We start from the raw sequence: 22,313 nt of genomic DNA on the forward strand, positions 1-22,313 counted from the left end.
ACTTGCATGTGACACTGGGCTTAGGATCTGCATAGGAAACACACACACAAGCACACACCTACCTTTGTTGCCTGCAGATGCCTCCTTGGCTGTCCCCAAACGGTATCAAACCAACACCCACGGGAAGCTGTAAGCATAGAGGACATGCCTGCACCCCATTGGACTTACCTGTGTGGGTTAAATCCGGGTTATTTGACAACCTATGGCGGTGATGGTTCTGCTCAGGCAGAGCAGTGCTGATGCTCCTCATAAAGCTGTCGCTGCTGTGAAGGTTCTAGGTGACATCACAAATCCCTTTGGTTACATACACAACAAAGCTGGGTTGTTGTTGTTTACACTCTGCAAGGCCTGTGGAAGTGAGTGACATCATAGCACTGTAGTTCTGAGGGTTCAAGATGGATGCAACAATCTCCTGTTGCTTCTATGAAGGCCGTAATAGACGACATCACCAAACAGCTCCATAGTCACATACACAGCAAAGGAGAGATGTTGTTTACACCTAGTGATGTCAGTGGTATTGAGTGACATCACAGCACAGTGCTAAGGCTCCTGGGCCTGGACACAGCAGCGGCTGCAATATCTCAACGGAGAATACGTTTATATCTATGTGTGTGTGTGCGCATATATATATATATATATATATATATATATATATATATATATATATATTCTCCGCCGAAATCACTTTTAAACCCATTTCCACCTTTTTTTCCCTTCTCTTCCTCTTACTTTTTTTTCACGTTTTTTTACGTTTTTCTCCTTTTCGCCTCTTTTCTGGGCGTATTATTCTTCTTTTTCTTCTTTTTTTTCGTCTAATGCATACCCCATCAGTGCAGCAATGCTTATTCAATACCGCCAGCAGATGGAGACACTGGGGGATAATTTTCTAAGGATTTATACTGATTTTTCCTGTCTGAATTTGTCGCACAGAAAGTTGCAGGCCAAATATGTGTGACATTTCTGCGACTTTAGCTTCTAGAGCATTTTTACAACATTATACATAGGTGCTGAATACATAAAAAGCGACTGTTCAGCGACAGACAAGTCGCATCGGCTGAAAGTAGGCCAGAATGTCAGTCCATGTTGGAGCAGGTTTAGATACAGTCTAAAGCATAGATCTCAAAGTCTGTGCAAAGAATTTAGCAAGGGCCTCGCACCTTCTGATGCATCAGGTAGGTGCACAATAGCATAGCCTAACCCTCTGTACTTTGGTCTATATTGATGCGGGACATAGACAGCCAGCTGATGACCAATCCATTAGTGCAATGGATGGCTGGAAGCATTTGTCTTTGCCTTTGCAATACCACAGAAGCAATGCATGGTCAATGTACAGCAATGACACACCTGTGTGAACAGCCAGGAGACCCCCCCCCCATGTTATGTTACATAGTTACATAGTTAGTACGGTCGAAAAAAGACATATGTCCATCACGTTCAACCAGGGAATTAAGGGGTAGGGGTGTGGCGCGATATTGGGGAAGGGATGAGATTTTATATTTCTTCATAAGCATTAATCTTATTTTGTCAATTAGGAACATTCAGCACCCACCCGCTATCAAGGCAGCTGCCTATCATGTCATGCCCTACCTGCACAGGTGTGCTGGCTACTCAAATGATCCAATTAAGGAGGCCATTTAGTCAGCAGCAGCAGAAGTCCTGTGCCTGGACGCTCCAACAGGGGCCAGACACAAGCAGAAGCAGAAGCAGCAGAAGCAGCAGCAGCACCACCTTTTGTTTTTTGGCTGCAGCAGCAGCAAGGCCCACAGGGCTGGCTAGCTGGCTAGCCAGCAAGCAGGTAGCAATGAAAGTAGGAATCTTTCTTTTTAACCCTGTAAGGGGGTGGTGCACTGTACCCGAAGATACTGCCATATCGGGTCAATGCATAGGGCGACGGAAGCAAGCTTCGAAATCGGCCCCCGTTCTCAAAAATCCATTTAATATATGGTCCCCAGATAGGGGACGTATCAGATATTAAACTGATAAGAACAGATACTACACTTGATCTTAGCCAAAAGGCCGAGAAGCGATAACCGTGAAAGGGGCGGGCCCAACAAGGTCCCCTTCATGGGCACTATCACTGCTTGCTGTCAGGGAGGCTGCCAGACAATTTTCCATGCACACTCTGGGCTGGGGGGCAGTCAACCACCAGTACACACAGCAGAACCTAAACCCATACCATTATTGCTAAGCAGCAAGACAGGGGCCCATTGCACTCCCACGGGGCCTTTTTAAATGCAATCCATAACCCGGATTTGCCAGGAACCCTTCTTACTCCTCCTACTTGCATGTGACACTGGGCTTAGGATCTGCATAGGAAACACACACACAAGCACACACCTACCTTTGTTGCCTGCAGATGCCTCCTTGGCTGTCCCCAAACGGTATCAAACCAACACCCACGGGAAGCTGTAAGCATAGAGGACATGCCTGCACCCCATTGGACTTACCTGTGTGGGTTAAATCCGGGTTATTTGACAACCTATGGCGGTGATGGTTCTGCTCAGGCAGAGCAGTGCTGATGCTCCTCATAAAGCTGTCGCTGCTGTGAAGGTTCTAGGTGACATCACAAATCCCTTTGGTTACATACACAACAAAGCTGGGTTGTTGTTGTTTACACTCTGCAAGGCCTGTGGAAGTGAGTGACATCATAGCACTGTAGTTCTGAGGGTTCAAGATGGATGCAACAATCTCCTGTTGCTTCTATGAAGGCCGTAATAGACGACATCACCAAACAGCTCCATAGTCACATACACAGCAAAGGAGAGATGTTGTTTACACCTAGTGATGTCAGTGGTATTGAGTGACATCACAGCACAGTGCTAAGGCTCCTGGGCCTGGACACAGCAGCGGCTGCAATATCTCAACGGAGAATACGTTTATATCTATGTGTGTGTGTGCGCATATATATATATATATATATATATATATATATATATATATATATTTCTCCGCCGAAATCACTTTTAAACCCATTTCCACCTTTTTTTCCCTTCTCTTCCTCTTACTTTTTTTTCACGTTTTTTTACGTTTTTCTCCTTTTCGCCTCTTTTCTGGGCGTATTATTCTTCTTTTTCTTCTTTTTTTTCGTCTAATGCATACCCCATCAGTGCAGCAATGCTTATTCAATACCGCCAGCAGATGGAGACACTGGGGGATAATTTTCTAAGGATTTATACTGATTTTTCCTGTCTGAATTTGTCGCACAGAAAGTTGCAGGCCAAATATGTGTGACATTTCTGCGACTTTAGCTTCTAGAGCATTTTTACAACATTATACATAGGTGCTGAATACATAAAAAGCGACTGTTCAGCGACAGACAAGTCGCATCGGCTGAAAGTAGGCCAGAATGTCAGTCCATGTTGGAGCAGGTTTAGATACAGTCTAAAGCATAGATCTCAAAGTCTGTGCACAGAATTTAGCAAGGGCCTCGCACCTTCTGATGCATCAGGTAGGTGCACAATAGCATAGCCTAACCCTCTGTACTTTGGTCTATATTGATGCGGGACATAGACAGCCAGCTGATGACCAATCCATTAGTGCAATGGATGGCTGGAAGCATTTGTCTTTGCCTTTGCAATACCACAGAAGCAATGCATGGTCAATGTACAGCAATGACACACCTGTGTGAACAGCCAGGAGACCCCCCCCCCCATGTTATGTTACATAGTTACATAGTTAGTACGGTCGAAAAAAGACATATGTCCATCACGTTCAACCAGGGAATTAAGGGGTAGGGGTGTGGCGCGATATTGGGGAAGGGATGAGATTTTATATTTCTTCATAAGCATTAATCTTATTTTGTCAATTAGGAACATTCAGCACCCACCCGCTATCAAGGCAGCTGCCTATCATGTCATGCCCTACCTGCACAGGTGTGCTGGCTACTCAAATGATCCAATTAAGGAGGCCATTTAGTCAGCAGCAGCAGAAGTCCTGTGCCTGGACGCTCCAACAGGGGCCAGACACAAGCAGAAGCAGAAGCAGCAGAAGCAGCAGCAGCAGCAAGGCCCACAGGGCTGGCTAGCTGGCTAGCCAGCAAGCAGGTAGCAATGAAAGTAGGAATCTTTCTTTTTAACCCTGTAAGGGGGTGGTGCACTGTACCCGAAGATACTGCCATATCGGGTCAATGCATAGGGCGACGGAAGCAAGCTTCGAAATCGGCCCCCGTTCTCAAAAATCCATTTAATATATGGTCCCCAGATAGGGGACGTATCAGATATTAAACTGATAAGAACAGATACTACACTTGATCTTAGCCAAAAGGCCGAGAAGCGATAACCGTGAAAGGGGCGGGCCCAACAAGGTCCCCTTCATGGGCACTATCACTGCTTGCTGTCAGGGAGGCTGCCAGACAATTTTCCATGCACACTCTGGGCTGGGGGGCAGTCAACCACCAGTACACACAGCAGAACCTAAACCCATACCATTATTGCTAAGCAGCAAGACAGGGGCCCATTGCACTCCCACGGGGCCTTTTTAAATGCAATCCATAACCCGGATTTGCCAGGAACCCTTCTTACTCCTCCTACTTGCATGTGACACTGGGCTTAGGATCTGCATAGGAAACACACACACAAGCACACACCTACCTTTGTTGCCTGCAGATGCCTCCTTGGCTGTCCCCAAACGGTATCAAACCAACACCCACGGGAAGCTGTAAGCATAGAGGACATGCCTGCACCCCATTGGACTTACCTGTGTGGGTTAAATCCGGGTTATTTGACAACCTATGGCGGTGATGGTTCTGCTCAGGCAGAGCAGTGCTGATGCTCCTCATAAAGCTGTCGCTGCTGTGAAGGTTCTAGGTGACATCACAAATCCCTTTGGTTACATACACAACAAAGCTGGGTTGTTGTTGTTTACACTCTGCAAGGCCTGTGGAAGTGAGTGACATCATAGCACTGTAGTTCTGAGGGTTCAAGATGGATGCAACAATCTCCTGTTGCTTCTATGAAGGCCGTAATAGACGACATCACCAAACAGCTCCATAGTCACATACACAGCAAAGGAGAGATGTTGTTTACACCTAGTGATGTCAGTGGTATTGAGTGACATCACAGCACAGTGCTAAGGCTCCTGGGCCTGGACACAGCAGCGGCTGCAATATCTCAACGGAGAATACGTTTATATCTATGTGTGTGTGTGCGCATATATATATATATATATATATATATATATATATATATATATATATTTCTCCGCCGAAATCACTTTTAAACCCATTTACACCTTTTTTTCCCTTCTCTTCCTCTTACTTTTTTTTCACGTTTTTTTACGTTTTTCTCCTTTTCGCCTCTTTTCTGGGCGTATTATTCTTCTTTTTCTTCTTTTTTTTCGTCTAATGCATACCCCATCAGTGCAGCAATGCTTATTCAATACCGCCAGCAGATGGAGACACTGGGGGATAATTTTCTAAGGATTTATACTGATTTTTCCTGTCTGAATTTGTCGCACAGAAAGTTGCAGGCCAAATATGTGTGACATTTCTGCGACTTTAGCTTCTAGAGCATTTTTACAACATTATACATAGGTGCTGAATACATAAAAAGCGACTGTTCAGCGACAGACAAGTCGCATCGGCTGAAAGTAGGCCAGAATGTCAGTCCATGTTGGAGCAGGTTTAGATACAGTCTAAAGCATAGATCTCAAAGTCTGTGCACAGAATTTAGCAAGGGCCTCGCACCTTCTGATGCATCAGGTAGGTGCACAATAGCATAGCCTAACCCTCTGTACTTTGGTCTATATTGATGCGGGACATAGACAGCCAGCTGATGACCAATCCATTAGTGCAATGGATGGCTGGAAGCATTTGTCTTTGCCTTTGCAATACCACAGAAGCAATGCATGGTCAATGTACAGCAATGACACACCTGTGTGAACAGCCAGGAGACCCCCCCCCCCCCCCCCCCATGTTATGTTACATAGTTACATAGTTAGTACGGTCGAAAAAAGACATATGTCCATCACGTTCAACCAGGGAATTAAGGGGTAGGGGTGTGGCGCGATATTGGGGAAGGGATGAGATTTTATATTTCTTCATAAGCATTAATCTTATTTTGTCAATTAGGAACATTCAGCACCCACCCGCTATCAAGGCAGCTGCCTATCATGTCATGCCCTACCTGCACAGGTGTGCTGGCTACTCAAATGATCCAATTAAGGAGGCCATTTAGTCAGCAGCAGCAGAAGTCCTGTGCCTGGACGCTCCAACAGGGGCCAGACACAAGCAGAAGCAGAAGCAGCAGAAGCAGCAGCAGCACCACCTTTTGTTTTTTGGCTGCAGCAGCAGCAAGGCCCACAGGGCTGGCTAGCTGGCTAGCCAGCAAGCAGGTAGCAATGAAAGTAGGAATCTTTCTTTTTAACCCTGTAAGGGGGTGGTGCACTGTACCCGAAGATACTGCCATATCGGGTCAATGCATAGGGCGACGGAAGCAAGCTTCGAAATCGGCCCCCGTTCTCAAAAATCCATTTAATATATGGTCCCCAGATAGGGGACGTATCAGATATTAAACTGATAAGAACAGATACTACACTTGATCTTAGCCAAAAGGCCGAGAAGCGATAACCGTGAAAGGGGCGGGCCCAACAAGGTCCCCTTCATGGGCACTATCACTGCTTGCTGTCAGGGAGGCTGCCAGACAATTTTCCATGCACACTCTGGGCTGGGGGGCAGTCAACCACCAGTACACACAGCAGAACCTAAACCCATACCATTATTGCTAAGCAGCAAGACAGGGGCCCATTGCACTCCCACGGGGCCTTTTTAAATGCAATCCATAACCCGGATTTGCCAGGAACCCTTCTTACTCCTCCTACTTGCATGTGACACTGGGCTTAGGATCTGCATAGGAAACACACACACAAGCACACACCTACCTTTGTTGCCTGCAGATGCCTCCTTGGCTGTCCCCAAACGGTATCAAACCAACACCCACGGGAAGCTGTAAGCATAGAGGACATGCCTGCACCCCATTGGACTTACCTGTGTGGGTTAAATCCGGGTTATTTGACAACCTATGGCGGTGATGGTTCTGCTCAGGCAGAGCAGTGCTGATGCTCCTCATAAAGCTGTCGCTGCTGTGAAGGTTCTAGGTGACATCACAAATCCCTTTGGTTACATACACAACAAAGCTGGGTTGTTGTTGTTTACACTCTGCAAGGCCTGTGGAAGTGAGTGACATCATAGCACTGTAGTTCTGAGGGTTCAAGATGGATGCAACAATCTCCTGTTGCTTCTATGAAGGCCGTAATAGACGACATCACCAAACAGCTCCATAGTCACATACACAGCAAAGGAGAGATGTTGTTTACACCTAGTGATGTCAGTGGTATTGAGTGACATCACAGCACAGTGCTAAGGCTCCTGGGCCTGGACACAGCAGCGGCTGCAATATCTCAACGGAGAATACGTTTATATCTATGTGTGTGTGTGCGCATATATATATATATATATATATATATATATATATATATATATATTTCTCCGCCGAAATCACTTTTAAACCCATTTCCACCTTTTTTTCCCTTCTCTTCCTCTTACTTTTTTTTCACGTTTTTTTACGTTTTTCTCCTTTTCGCCTCTTTTCTGGGCGTATTATTCTTCTTTTTCTTCTTTTTTTTCATCTAATGCATACCCCATCAGTGCAGCAATGCTTATTCAATACCGCCAGCAGATGGAGACACTGGGGGATAATTTTCTAAGGATTTATACTGATTTTTCCTGTCTGAATTTGTCGCACAGAAAGTTGCAGGCCAAATATGTGTGACATTTCTGCGACTTTAGCTTCTAGAGCATTTTTACAACATTATACATAGGTGCTGAATACATAAAAAGCGACTGTTCAGCGACAGACAAGTCGCATCGGCTGAAAGTAGGCCAGAATGTCAGTCCATGTTGGAGCAGGTTTAGATACAGTCTAAAGCATAGATCTCAAAGTCTGTGCACAGAATTTAGCAAGGGCCTCGCACCTTCTGATGCATCAGGTAGGTGCACAATAGCATAGCCTAACCCTCTGTACTTTGGTCTATATTGATGCGGGACATAGACAGCCAGCTGATGACCAATCCATTAGTGCAATGGATGGCTGGAAGCATTTGTCTTTGCCTTTGCAATACCACAGAAGCAATGCATGGTCAATGTACAGCAATGACACACCTGTGTGAACAACCAGGAGACCCCCCCCCCCCCCCCCATGTTATGTTACATAGTTACATAGTTAGTACGGTCGAAAAAAGACATATGTCCATCACGTTCAACCAGGGAATTAAGGGGTAGGGGTGTGGCGCGATATTGGGGAAGGGATGAGATTTTATATTTCTTCATAAGCATTAATCTTATTTTGTCAATTAGGAACATTCAGCACCCACCCGCTATCAAGGCAGCTGCCTATCATGTCATGCCCTACCTGCACAGGTGTGCTGGCTACTCAAATGATCCAATTAAGGAGGCCATTTAGTCAGCAGCAGCAGAAGTCCTGTGCCTGGACGCTCCAACAGGGGCCAGACACAAGCAGAAGCAGAAGCAGCAGAAGCAGCAGCAGCACCACCTTTTGTTTTTTGGCTGCAGCAGCAGCAAGGCCCACAGGGCTGGCTAGCTGGCTAGCCAGCAAGCAGGTAGCAATGAAAGTAGGAATCTTTCTTTTTAACCCTGTAAGGGGGTGGTGCACTGTACCCGAAGATACTGCCATATCGGGTCAATGCATAGGGCGACGGAAGCAAGCTTCGAAATCGGCCCCCGTTCTCAAAAATCCATTTAATATATGGTCCCCAGATAGGGGACGTATCAGATATTAAACTGATAAGAACAGATACTACACTTGATCTTAGCCAAAAGGCCGAGAAGCGATAACCGTGAAAGGGGCGGGCCCAACAAGGTCCCCTTCATGGGCACTATCACTGCTTGCTGTCAGGGAGGCTGCCAGACAATTTTCCATGCACACTCTGGGCTGGGGGGCAGTCAACCACCAGTACACACAGCAGAACCTAAACCCATACCATTATTGCTAAGCAGCAAGACAGGGGCCCATTGCACTCCCACGGGGCCTTTTTAAATGCAATCCATAACCCGGATTTGCCAGGAACCCTTCTTACTCCTCCTACTTGCATGTGACACTGGGCTTAGGATCTGCATAGGAAACACACACACAAGCACACACCTACCTTTGTTGCCTGCAGATGCCTCCTTGGCTGTCCCCAAACGGTATCAAACCAACACCCACGGGAAGCTGTAAGCATAGAGGACATGCCTGCACCCCATTGGACTTACCTGTGTGGGTTAAATCCGGGTTATTTGACAACCTATGGCGGTGATGGTTCTGCTCAGGCAGAGCAGTGCTGATGCTCCTCATAAAGCTGTCGCTGCTGTGAAGGTTCTAGGTGACATCACAAATCCCTTTGGTTACATACACAACAAAGCTGGGTTGTTGTTGTTTACACTCTGCAAGGCCTGTGGAAGTGAGTGACATCATAGCACTGTAGTTCTGAGGGTTCAAGATGGATGCAACAATCTCCTGTTGCTTCTATGAAGGCCGTAATAGACGACATCACCAAACAGCTCCATAGTCACATACACAGCAAAGGAGAGATGTTGTTTACACCTAGTGATGTCAGTGGTATTGAGTGACATCACAGCACAGTGCTAAGGCTCCTGGGCCTGGACACAGCAGCGGCTGCAATATCTCAACGGAGAATACGTTTATATCTATGTGTGTGTGTGCGCATATATATATATATATATATATATATATATATATATATATATATATTTCTCCGCCGAAATCACTTTTAAACCCATTTCCACCTTTTTTTCCCTTCTCTTCCTCTTACTTTTTTTTCACGTTTTTTTACGTTTTTCTCCTTTTCGCCTCTTTTCTGGGCGTATTATTCTTCTTTTTCTTCTTTTTTTTCGTCTAATGCATACCCCATCAGTGCAGCAATGCTTATTCAATACCGCCAGCAGATGGAGACACTGGGGGATAATTTTCTAAGGATTTATACTGATTTTTCCTGTCTGAATTTGTCGCACAGAAAGTTGCAGGCCAAATATGTGTGACATTTCTGCGACTTTAGCTTCTAGAGCATTTTTACAACATTATACATAGGTGCTGAATACATAAAAAGCGACTGTTCAGCGACAGACAAGTCGCATCGGCTGAAAGTAGGCCAGAATGTCAGTCCATGTTGGAGCAGGTTTAGATACAGTCTAAAGCATAGATCTCAAAGTCTGTGCACAGAATTTAGCAAGGGCCTCGCACCTTCTGATGCATCAGGTAGGTGCACAATAGCATAGCCTAACCCTCTGTACTTTGGTCTATATTGATGCGGGACATAGACAGCCAGCTGATGACCAATCCATTAGTGCAATGGATGGCTGGAAGCATTTGTCTTTGCCTTTGCAATACCACAGAAGCAATGCATGGTCAATGTACAGCAATGACACACCTGTGTGAACAGCCAGGAGACCCCCCCCCCCCCCCCCCATGTTATGTTACATAGTTACATAGTTAGTACGGTCGAAAAAAGACATATGTCCATCACGTTCAACCAGGGAATTAAGGGGTAGGGGTGTGGCGCGATATTGGGGAAGGGATGAGATTTTATATTTCTTCATAAGCATTAATCTTATTTTGTCAATTAGGAACATTCAGCACCCACCCGCTATCAAGGCAGCTGCCTATCATGTCATGCCCTACCTGCACAGGTGTGCTGGCTACTCAAATGATCCAATTAAGGAGGCCATTTAGTCAGCAGCAGCAGAAGTCCTGTGCCTGGACGCTCCAACAGGGGCCAGACACAAGCAGAAGCAGAAGCAGCAGAAGCAGCAGCAGCACCACCTTTTGTTTTTGGCTGCAGCAGCAGCAAGGCCCACAGGGCTGGCTAGCTGGCTAGCCAGCAAGCAGGTAGCAATGAAAGTAGGAATCTTTCTTTTTAACCCTGTAAGGGGGTGGTGCACTGTACCCGAAGATACTGCCATATCGGGTCAATGCATAGGGCGACGGAAGCAAGCTTCGAAATCGGCCCCCGTTCTCAAAAATCCATTTAATATATGGTCCCCAGATAGGGGACATATCAGATATTAAACTGATAAGAACAGATACTACACTTGATCTTAGCCAAAAGGCCGAGAAGCGATAACCGTGAAAGGGGCGGGCCCAACAAGGTCCCCTTCATGGGCACTATCACTGCTTGCTGTCAGGGAGGCTGCCAGACAATTTTCCATGCACACTCTGGGCTGGGGGGCAGTCAACCACCAGTACACACAGCAGAACCTAAACCCATACCATTATTGCTAAGCAGCAAGACAGGGGCCCATTGCACTCCCACGGGGCCTTTTTAAATGCAATCCATAACCCGGATTTGCCAGGAACCCTTCTTACTCCTCCTACTTGCATGTGACACTGGGCTTAGGATCTGCATAGGAAACACACACACAAGCACACACCTACCTTTGTTGCCTGCAGATGCCTCCTTGGCTGTCCCCAAACGGTATCAAACCAACACCCACGGGAAGCTGTAAGCATAGAGGACATGCCTGCACCCCATTGGACTTACCTGTGTGGGTTAAATCCGGGTTATTTGACAACCTATGGCGGTGATGGTTCTGCTCAGGCAGAGCAGTGCTGAATGCTCCTCATAAAGCTGTCGCTGCTGTGAAGGTTCTAGGTGACATCACAAATCCCTTTGGTTACATACACAACAAAGCTGGGTTGTTGTTGTTTACACTCTGCAAGGCCTGTGGAAGTGAGTGACATCATAGCACTGTAGTTCTGAGGGTTCAAGATGGATGCAACAATCTCCTGTTGCTTCTATGAAGGCCGTAATAGACGACATCACCAAACAGCTCATAGTCACATACACAGCAAAGGAGAGATGTTGTACACCTAGTGATGTCAGTGGTATTGAGTGACATCACAGCACAGTGCTAAGGCTCCTGGGCCTGGACACAGCAGCGGCTGCAATATCTCAACGGAGAATACGTTTATATCTATGTGTGTGTGTGCGCATATATATATATATATATATATATATATATATATATATATATATTTCTCCGCCGAAATCACTTTTAAACCCATTTCCACCTTTTTTTCCCTTCTCTTCCTCTTACTTTTTTTTCACGTTTTTTTACGTTTTTCTCCTTTTCGCCTCTTTTCTGGGCGTATTATTCTTCTTTTTCTTCTTTTTTTTCGTCTAATGCATACCCCATCAGTGCAGCAATGCTTATTCAATACCGCCAGCAGATGGAGACACTGGGGGATAATTTTCTAAGGATTTATACTGATTTTTCCTGTCTGAATTTGTCGCACAGAAAGTTGCAGGCCAAATATGTGTGACATTTCTGCGACTTTAGCTTCTAGAGCATTTTTACAACATTATACATAGGTGCTGAATACATAAAAAGCGACTGTTCAGCGACAGACAAGTCGCATCGGCTGAAAGTAGGCCAGAATGTCAGTCCATGTTGGAGCAGGTTTAGATACAGTCTAAAGCATAGATCTCAAAGTCTGTGCACAGAATTTAGCAAGGGCCTCGCACCTTCTGATGCATCAGGTAGGTGCACAATAGCATAGCCTAACCCTCTGTACTTTGGTCTATATTGATGCGGGACATAGACAGCCAGCTGATGACCAATCCATTAGTGCAATGGATGGCTGGAAGCATTTGTCTTTGCCTTTGCAATACCACAGAAGCAATGCATGGTCAATGTACAGCAATGACACACCTGTGTGAACAACCAGGAGACCCCCCCCCCCCCCCCCCATGTTATGTTACATAGTTACATAGTTAGTACGGTCGAAAAAAGACATATGTCCATCACGTTCAACCAGGGAATTAAGGGGTAGGGGTGTGGCGCGATATTGGGGAAGGGATGAGATTTTATATTTCTTCATAAGCATTAATCTTATTTTGTCAATTAGGAACATTCAGCACCCACCCGCTATCAAGGCAGCTGCCTATCATGTCATGCCCTACCTGCACAGGTGTGCTGGCTACTCAAATGATCCAATTAAGGAGGCCATTTAGTCAGCAGCAGCAGAAGTCCTGTGCCTGGACGCTCCAACAGGGGCCAGACACAAGCAGAAGCAGAAGCAGCAGAAGCAGCAGCAGCACCACCTTTTGTTTTTTGGCTGCAGCAGCAGCAAGGCCCACAGGGCTGGCTAGCTGGCTAGCCAGCAAGCAGGTAGCAATGAAAGTAGGAATCTTTCTTTTTAACCCTGTAAGGGGGTGGTGCACTGTACCCGAAGATACTGCCATATCGGGTCAATGCATAGGGCGACGGAAGCAAGCTTCGAAATCGGCCCCCGTTCTCAAAAATCCATTTAATATATGGTCCCCAGATAGGGGACGTATCAGATATTAAACTGATAAGAACAGATACTACACTTGATCTTAGCCAAAAGGCCGAGAAGCGATAACCGTGAAAGGGGCGGGCCCAACAAGGTCCCCTTCATGGGCACTATCACTGCTTGCTGTCAGGGAGGCTGCCAGACAATTTTCCATGCACACTCTGGGCTGGGGGGCAGTCAACCACCAGTACACACAGCAGAACCTAAACCCATACCATTATTGCTAAGCAGCAAGACAGGGGCCCATTGCACTCCCACGGGGCCTTTTTAAATGCAATCCATAACCCGGATTTGCCAGGAACCCTTCTTACTCCTCCTACTTGCATGTGACACTGGGCTTAGGATCTGCATAGGAAACACACACACAAGCACACACCTACCTTTGTTGCCTGCAGATGCCTCCTTGGCTGTCCCCAAACGGTATCAAACCAACACCCACGGGAAGCTGTAAGCATAGAGGACATGCCTGCACCCCATTGGACTTACCTGTGTGGGTTAAATCCGGGTTATTTGACAACCTATGGCGGTGATGGTTCTGCTCAGGCAGAGCAGTGCTGATGCTCCTCATAAAGCTGTCGCTGCTGTGAAGGTTCTAGGTGACATCACAAATCCCTTTGGTTACATACACAACAAAGCTGGGTTGTTGTTGTTTACACTCTGCAAGGCCTGTGGAAGTGAGTGACATCATAGCACTGTAGTTCTGAGGGTTCAAGATGGATGCAACAATCTCCTGTTGCTTCTATGAAGGCCGTAATAGACGACATCACCAAACAGCTCCATAGTCACATACACAGCAAAGGAGAGATGTTGTTTACACCTAGTGATGTCAGTGGTATTGAGTGACATCACAGCACAGTGCTAAGGCTCCTGGGCCTGGACACAGCAGCGGCTGCAATATCTCAACGGAGAATACGTTTATATCTATGTGTGTGTGTGCGCATATATATATATATATATATATATATATATATATATTTCTCCGCCGAAATCACTTTTAAACCCATTTCCACCTTTTTTTCCCTTCTCTTCCTCTTACTTTTTTTTCACGTTTTTTTACGTTTTTCTCCTTTTCGCCTCTTTTCTGGGCGTATTATTCTTCTTTTTCTTCTTTTTTTTCGTCTAATGCATACCCCATCAGTGCAGCAATGCTTATTCAATACCGCCAGCAGATGGAGACACTGGGGGATAATTTTCTAAGGATTTATACTGATTTTTCCTGTCTGAATTTGTCGCACAGAAAGTTGCAGGCCAAATATGTGTGACATTTCTGCGACTTTAGCTTCTAGAGCATTTTTACAACATTATACATAGGTGCTGAATACATAAAAAGCGACTGTTCAGCGACAGACAAGTCGCATCGGCTGAAAGTAGGCCAGAATGTCAGTCCATGTTGGAGCAGGTTTAGATACAGTCTAAAGTATAGATCTCAAAGTCTGTGCACAGAATTTAGCAAGGGCCTCGCACCTTCTGATGCATCAGGTAGGTGCACAATAGCATAGCCTAACCCTCTGTACTTTGGTCTATATTGATGCGGGACATAGACAGCCAGCTGATGACCAATCCATTAGTGCAATGGATGGCTGGAAGCATTTGTCTTTGCCTTTGCAATACCACAGAAGCAATGCATGGTCAATGTACAGCAATGACACACCTGTGTGAACAGCCAGGAGACCCCCCCCCCCCCCCCCATGTTATGTTACATAGTTACATAGTTAGTACGGTCGAAAAAAGACATATGTCCATCACGTTCAACCAGGGAATTAAGGGGTAGGGGTGTGGCGCGATATTGGGGAAGGGATGAGATTTTATATTTCTTCATAAGCATTAATCTTATTTTGTCAATTAGGAACATTCAGCACCCACCCGCTATCAAGGCAGCTGCCTATCATGTCATGCCCTACCTGCACAGGTGTGCTGGCTACTCAAATGATCCAATTAAGGAGGCCATTTAGTCAGCAGCAGCAGAAGTCCTGTGCCTGGACGCTCCAACAGGGGCCAGACACAAGCAGAAGCAGAAGCAGCAGAAGCAGCAGCAGCACCACCTTTTGTTTTTTGGCTGCAGCAGCAGCAAGGCCCACAGGGCTGGCTAGCTGGCTAGCCAGCAAGCAGGTAGCAATGAAAGTAGGAATCTTTCTTTTTAACCCTGTAAGGGGGTGGTGCACTGTACCCGAAGATACTGCCATATCGGGTCAATGCATAGGGCGACGGAAGCAAGCTTCGAAATCGGCCCCCGTTCTCAAAAATCCATTTAATATATGGTCCCCAGATAGGGGACGTATCAGATATTAAACTGATAAGAACAGATACTACACTTGATCTTAGCCAAAAGGCCGAGAAGCGATAACCGTGAAAGGGGCGGGCCCAACAAGGTCCCCTTCATGGGCACTATCACTGCTTGCTGTCAGGGAGGCTGCCAGACAATTTTCCATGCACACTCTGGGCTGGGGGGCAGTCAACCACCAGTACACACAGCAGAACCTAAACCCATACCATTATTGCTAAGCAGCAAGACAGGGGCCCATTGCACTCCCACGGGGCCTTTTTAAATGCAATCCATAACCCGGATTTGCCAGGAACCCTTCTTACTCCTCCTACTTGCATGTGACACTGGGCTTAGGATCTGCATAGGAAACACACACACAAGCACACACCTACCTTTGTTGCCTGCAGATGCCTCCTTGGCTGTCCCCAAACGGTATCAAACCAACACCCACGGGAAGCTGTAAGCATAGAGGACATGCCTGCACCCCATTGGACTTACCTGTGTGGGTTAAATCCGGGTTATTTGACAACCTATGGCGGTGATGGTTCTGCTCAGGCAGAGCAGTGCTGATGCTCCTCATAAAGCTGTCGCTGCTGTGAAGGTTCTAGGTGACATCACAAATCCCTTTGGTTACATACACAACAAAGCTGGGTTGTTGTTGTTTACACTCTGCAAGGCCTGTGGAAGTGAGTGACATCATAGCACTGTAGTTCTGAGGGTTCAAGATGGATGCAACAATCTCCTGTTGCTTCTATGAAGGCCGTAATAGACGACATCACCAAACAGCTCCATAGTCACATACACAGCAAAGGAGAGATGTTGTTTACACCTAGTGATGTCAGTGGTATTGAGTGACATCACAGCACAGTGCTAAGGCTCCTGGGCCTGGACACAGCAGCGGCTGCAATATCTCAACGGAGAATACGTTTATATCTATGTGTGTGTGTGCGCATATATATATATATATATATATATATATATATATATATATATATTTCTCCGCCGAAATCACTTTTAAACCCATTTCCACCTTTTTTTCCCTTCTCTTCCTCTTACTTTTTTTTCACGTTTTTTTACGTTTTTCTCCTTTTCGCCTCTTTTCTGGGCGTATTATTCTTCTTTTTCTTCTTTTTTTTCGTCTAATGCATACCCCATCAGTGCAGCAATGCTTATTCAATACCGCCAGCAGATGGAGACACTGGGGGATAATTTTCTAAGGATTTATACTGATTTTTCCTGTCTGAATTTGTCGCACAGAAAGTTGCAGGCCAAATATGTGTGACATTTCTGCGACTTTAGCTTCTAGAGCATTTTTACAACATTATACATAGGTGCTGAATACATAAAAAGCGACTGTTCAGCGACAGACAAGTCGCATCGGCTGAAAGTAGGCCAGAATGTCAGTCCATGTTGGAGCAGGTTTAGATACAGTCTAAAGTATAGATCTCAAAGTCTGTGCACAGAATTTAGCAAGGGCCTCGCACCTTCTGATGCATCAGGTAGGTGCACAATAGCATAGCCTAACCCTCTGTACTTTGGTCTATATTGATGCGGGACATAGACAGCCAGCTGATGACCAATCCATTAGTGCAATGGATGGCTGGAAGCATTTGTCTTTGCCTTTGCAATACCACAGAAGCAATGCATGGTCAATGTACAGCAATGACACACCTGTGTGAACAGCCAGGAGACCCCCCCCCCCCATGTTATGTTACATAGTTACATAGTTAGTACGGTCGAAAAAAGACATATGTCCATCACGTTCAACCAGGGAATTAAGGGGTAGGGGTGTGGCGCGATATTGGGGAAGGGATGAGATTTTATATTTCTTCATAAGCATTAATCTTATTTTGTCAATTAGGAACATTCAGCACCCACCCGCTATCAAGGCAGCTGCCTATCATGTCATGCCCTACCTGCACAGGTGTGCTGGCTACTCAAATGATCCAATTAAGGAGGCCATTTAGTCAGCAGCAGCAGAAGTCCTGTGCCTGGACGCTCCAACAGGGGCCAGACACAAGCAGAAGCAGAAGCAGCAGAAGCAGCAGCAGCACCACCTTTTGTTTTTTGGCTGCAGCAGCAGCAAGGCCCACAGGGCTGGCTAGCTGGCTAGCCAGCAAGCAGGTAGCAATGAAAGTAGGAATCTTTCTTTTTAACCCTGTAAGGGGGTGGTGCACTGTACCCGAAGATACTGCCATATCGGGTCAATGCATAGGGCGACGGAAGCAAGCTTCGAAATCGGCCCCCGTTCTCAAAAATCCATTTAATATATGGTCCCCAGATAGGGGACGTATCAGATATTAAACTGATAAGAACAGATTTTTATTTTTTTTTATCTAAAGCCGAGGAACGTGCTTTCGATTCACCCAAAGTGCAAGAAAAAGTGCAAACGTGTTACACTAAAAAAAACGTGCACAAAGGATGCGGTCTATCGCAAGCCCTTCTCCGATAGGAGAGAGGCCCCCCAACAAACCTTACCCTTCGCCTCCGGACCAAAAGGTACCTGCGAGGTTCCAGGTTCGATGTCCCTTTTCGCCGAAGCTACTAGGGGACCACAAATGCTCCCGGCATCCCCCTTGGCGTTAGCCAAGGTATCTGCCCGCAGAGCCGATTACGGTAGGTACCCTGCCAAAGCAGGAGTACCCGGGGTGTTTGCAGGGAGGTGCGGAACCTAATGGCCACACACACCTCCCCTAGACCGCCAGGAGGGACACCCAGAAGGGCTACCGCATCCTGACCAATCCTGTGAACACACAACACGCAAAAAGTGACACAGTGAGACAAAAAAGAAATAAATAAGTGAATGTGTGCAGATATACTGCCCGGACATCCGGCCGGATCTATAAAAATTTCTCTGATCCTAGCCAGAAGGCCGGGAATCAAGAGGTGAGTGCCACAAGGTGAAGAGATTATGGTGCCCGTGCTTCAACTCAGTGAGTCTATCCTCCCAGTGAGTTTCGGCACCTCGGGGTCACCACTCCCCGAGGCACAAAAGTACCTCGGCTCTAGACCCTCTCAGCCTCATGGCGAGACCCGGAGGGAACAGGTCACATCGGGGCAGCCGTCGAGCTGATTCCTCAGAACCAGCCCCGGAAAGCCCTGGTACACCTGCATCCTCCATGCAGCACCCATCCCCACCAGCATGAAAACTGATAAGAACAGATACTACACTTGATCTTAGCCAAAAGGCCGAGAAGCGATAACCGTGAAAGGGGCGGGCCCAACAAGGTCCCCTTCATGGGCACTATCACTGCTTGCTGTCAGGGAGGCTGCCAGACAATTTTCCATGCACACTCTGGGCTGGGGGGCAGTCAACCACCAGTACACACAGCAGAACCTAAACCCATACCATTATTGCTAAGCAGCAAGACAGGGGCCCATTGCACTCCCACGGGGCCTTTTTAAATGCAATCCATAACCCGGATTTGCCAGGAACCCTTCTTACTCCTCCTACTTGCATGTGACACTGGGCTTAGGATCTGCATAGGAAACACACACACAAGCACACACCTACCTTTGTTGCCTGCAGATGCCTCCTTGGCTGTCCCCAAACGGTATCAAACCAACACCCACGGGAAGCTGTAAGCATAGAGGACATGCCTGCACCCCATTGGACTTACCTGTGTGGGTTAAATCCGGGTTATTTGACAACCTATGGCGGTGATGGTTCTGCTCAGGCAGAGCAGTGCTGATGCTCCTCATAAAGCTGTCGCTGCTGTGAAGGTTCTAGGTGACATCACAAATCCCTTTGGTTACATACACAACAAAGCTGGGTTGTTGTTGTTTACACTCTGCAAGGCCTGTGGAAGTGAGTGACATCATAGCACTGTAGTTCTGAGGGTTCAAGATGGATGCAACAATCTCCTGTTGCTTCTATGAAGGCCGTAATAGACGACATCACCAAACAGCTCCATAGTCACATACACAGCAAAGGAGAGATGTTGTTTACACCTAGTGATGTCAGTGGTATTGAGTGACATCACAGCACAGTGCTAAGGCTCCTGGGCCTGGACACAGCAGCGGCTGCAATATCTCAACGGAGAATACGTTTATATCTATGTGTGTGTGTGCGCATATATATATATATATATATATATATATATATATATATATATATATATTCTCCGCCGAAATCACTTTTAAACCCATTTCCACCTTTTTTTCCCTTCTCTTCCTCTTACTTTTTTTTCACGTTTTTTTACGTTTTTCTCCTTTTCGCCTCTTTTCTGGGCGTATTATTCTTCTTTTTCTTCTTTTTTTTCGTCTAATGCATACCCCATCAGTGCAGCAATGCTTATTCAATACCGCCAGCAGATGGAGACACTGGGGGATAATTTTCTAAGGATTTATACTGATTTTTCCTGTCTGAATTTGTCGCACAGAAAGTTGCAGGCCAAATATGTGTGACATTTCTGCGACTTTAGCTTCTAGAGCATTTTTACAACATTATACATAGGTGCTGAATACATAAAAAGCGACTGTTCAGCGACAGACAAGTCGCATCGGCTGAAAGTAGGCCAGAATGTCAGTCCATGTTGGAGCAGGTTTAGATACAGTCTAAAGCATAGATCTCAAAGTCTGTGCACAGAATTTAGCAAGGGCCTCGCACCTTCTGATGCATCAGGTAGGTGCACAATAGCATAGCCTAACCCTCTGTACTTTGGTCTATATTGATGCGGGACATAGACAGCCAGCTGATGACCAATCCATTAGTGCAATGGATGGCTGGAAGCATTTGTCTTTGCCTTTGCAATACCACAGAAGCAATGCATGGTCAATGTACAGCAATGACACACCTGTGTGAACAGCCAGGAGACCCCCCCCCCCCCATGTTATGTTACATAGTTACATAGTTAGTACGGTCGAAAAAAGACATATGTCCATCACGTTCAACCAGGGAATTAAGGGGTAGGGGTGTGGCGCGATATTGGGGAAGGGATGAGATTTTATATTTCTTCATAAGCATTAATCTTATTTTGTCAATTAGGAACATTCAGCACCCACCCGCTATCAAGGCAGCTGCCTATCATGTCATGCCCTACCTGCACAGGTGTGCTGGCTACTCAAATGATCCAATTAAGGAGGCCATTTAGTCAGCAGCAGCAGAAGTCCTGTGCCTGGACGCTCCAACAGGGGCCAGACACAAGCAGAAGCAGCAGAAGCAGCAGCAGCACCACCTTTTGTTTTTTGGCTGCAGCAGCAGCAAGGCCCACAGGGCTGGCTAGCTGGCTAGCCAGCAAGCAGGTAGCAATGAAAGTAGGAATCTTTCTTTTTAACCCTGTAAGGGGGTGGTGCACTGTACCCGAAGATACTGCCATATCGGGTCAATGTATAGGGCGACGGAAGCAAGCTTCGAAATCGGCCCCCGTTCTCAAAAATCCATTTAATATATGGTCCCCAGATAGGGGACGTATCAGATATTAAACTGATAAGAACAGATACTACACTTGATCTTAGCCAAAAGGCCGAGAAGCGATAACCGTGAAAGGGGCGGGCCCAACAAGGTCCCCTTCATGGGCACTATCACTGCTTGCTGTCAGGGAGGCTGCCAGACAATTTTCCATGCACACTCTGGGCTGGGGGGCAGTCAACCACCAGTACACACAGCAGAACCTAAACCCATACCATTATTGCTAAGCAGCAAGACAGGGGCCCATTGCACTCCCACGGGGCCTTTTTAAATGCAATCCATAACCCGGATTTGCCAGGAACCCTTCTTACTCCTCCTACTTGCATGTGACACTGGGCTTAGGATCTGCATAGGAAACACACACACAAGCACACACCTACCTTTGTTGCCTGCAGATGCCTCCTTGGCTGTCCCCAAACGGTATCAAACCAACACCCACGGGAAGCTGTAAGCATAGAGGACATGCCTGCACCCCATTGGACTTACCTGTGTGGGTTAAATCCGGGTTATTTGACAACCTATGGCGGTGATGGTTCTGCTCAGGCAGAGCAGTGCTGATGCTCCTCATAAAGCTGTCGCTGCTGTGAAGGTTCTAGGTGACATCACAAATCCCTTTGGTTACATACACAACAAAGCTGGGTTGTTGTTGTTTACACTCTGCAAGGCCTGTGGAAGTGAGTGACATCATAGCACTGTAGTTCTGAGGGTTCAAGATGGATGCAACAATCTCCTGTTGCTTCTATGAAGGCCGTAATAGACGACATCACCAAACAGCTCCATAGTCACATACACAGCAAAGGAGAGATGTTGTTTACACCTAGTGATGTCAGTGGTATTGAGTGACATCACAGCACAGTGCTAAGGCTCCTGGGCCTGGACACAGCAGCGGCTGCAATATCTCAACGGAGAATACGTTTATATCTATGTGTGTGTGTGCGCATATATATATATATATATATATATATATATATATATATATATATATATTTCTCCGCCGAAATCACTTTTAAACCCATTTCCACCTTTTTTTCCCTTCTCTTCCTCTTACTTTTTTTTCACATTTTTTTACGTTTTTCTCCTTTTCGCCTCTTTTTTGGGCGTATTATTCTTCTTTTTCTTCTTTTTTTTCGTCTAATGCATACTCCATCAGTGCAGCAATGCTTATTCAATACCGCCAGCAGATGGAGACACTGGGGGATAATTTTCTAAGGATTTATACTGATTTTTCCTGTCTGAATTTGTCGCACAGAAAGTTGCAGGCCAAATATGTGTGACATTTCTGCGACTTTAGCTT

The 22,313-nt window shown here is 46.3% G+C and overlaps 8 non-coding genes and 2 pseudogenes across 8 annotated transcripts; all 10 read right to left on the reverse strand.

Annotated features, from left to right (window-relative positions):
- Positions 1-1,837: 1,837 nt before the first annotated feature.
- LOC130311927 (U2 spliceosomal RNA) lies at positions 1,838-2,028 on the reverse strand. The gene has a single exon (XR_008860185.1). It is a non-coding gene; the product is annotated as a U2 spliceosomal RNA (small nuclear RNA).
- Positions 2,029-4,085: 2,057 nt separating this feature from the next.
- LOC130311928 (U2 spliceosomal RNA) lies at positions 4,086-4,276 on the reverse strand. The gene has a single exon (XR_008860186.1). It is a non-coding gene; the product is annotated as a U2 spliceosomal RNA (small nuclear RNA).
- Positions 4,277-6,372: 2,096 nt separating this feature from the next.
- Positions 6,373-6,563, reverse strand: LOC130311929 (U2 spliceosomal RNA). Its single transcript, XR_008860188.1, has one exon. It is a non-coding gene; the product is annotated as a U2 spliceosomal RNA (small nuclear RNA).
- Positions 6,564-8,655: 2,092 nt separating this feature from the next.
- LOC130311930 (U2 spliceosomal RNA) lies at positions 8,656-8,846 on the reverse strand. The gene has a single exon (XR_008860189.1). It is a non-coding gene; the product is annotated as a U2 spliceosomal RNA (small nuclear RNA).
- Positions 8,847-10,940: 2,094 nt separating this feature from the next.
- Positions 10,941-11,131, reverse strand: LOC130311913 (U2 spliceosomal RNA). Its single transcript, XR_008860172.1, has one exon. It is a non-coding gene; the product is annotated as a U2 spliceosomal RNA (small nuclear RNA).
- A 2,091-nt stretch (positions 11,132-13,222) lies between these two features.
- Positions 13,223-13,413, reverse strand: LOC130311931 (U2 spliceosomal RNA). The gene has a single exon (XR_008860190.1). It is a non-coding gene; the product is annotated as a U2 spliceosomal RNA (small nuclear RNA).
- Positions 13,414-15,497: 2,084 nt separating this feature from the next.
- LOC130311932 (U2 spliceosomal RNA) lies at positions 15,498-15,688 on the reverse strand. The gene has a single exon (XR_008860191.1). It is a non-coding gene; the product is annotated as a U2 spliceosomal RNA (small nuclear RNA).
- A 2,087-nt stretch (positions 15,689-17,775) lies between these two features.
- On the reverse strand, positions 17,776-17,956 carry LOC130311940 (U2 spliceosomal RNA; annotated as a pseudogene).
- A 694-nt stretch (positions 17,957-18,650) lies between these two features.
- LOC130311943 (U2 spliceosomal RNA) lies at positions 18,651-18,810 on the reverse strand (annotated as a pseudogene).
- Positions 18,811-20,895: 2,085 nt separating this feature from the next.
- On the reverse strand, positions 20,896-21,086 carry LOC130311937 (U2 spliceosomal RNA). The gene has a single exon (XR_008860198.1). It is a non-coding gene; the product is annotated as a U2 spliceosomal RNA (small nuclear RNA).
- Between the last annotated feature and the right edge of the window lie 1,227 nt (positions 21,087-22,313).

This window comes from Hyla sarda, unplaced genomic scaffold (assembly GCF_029499605.1).
Source record: "Hyla sarda isolate aHylSar1 unplaced genomic scaffold, aHylSar1.hap1 scaffold_1695, whole genome shotgun sequence".
Lineage (NCBI taxonomy): Eukaryota > Metazoa > Chordata > Amphibia > Anura > Hylidae > Hyla > Hyla sarda.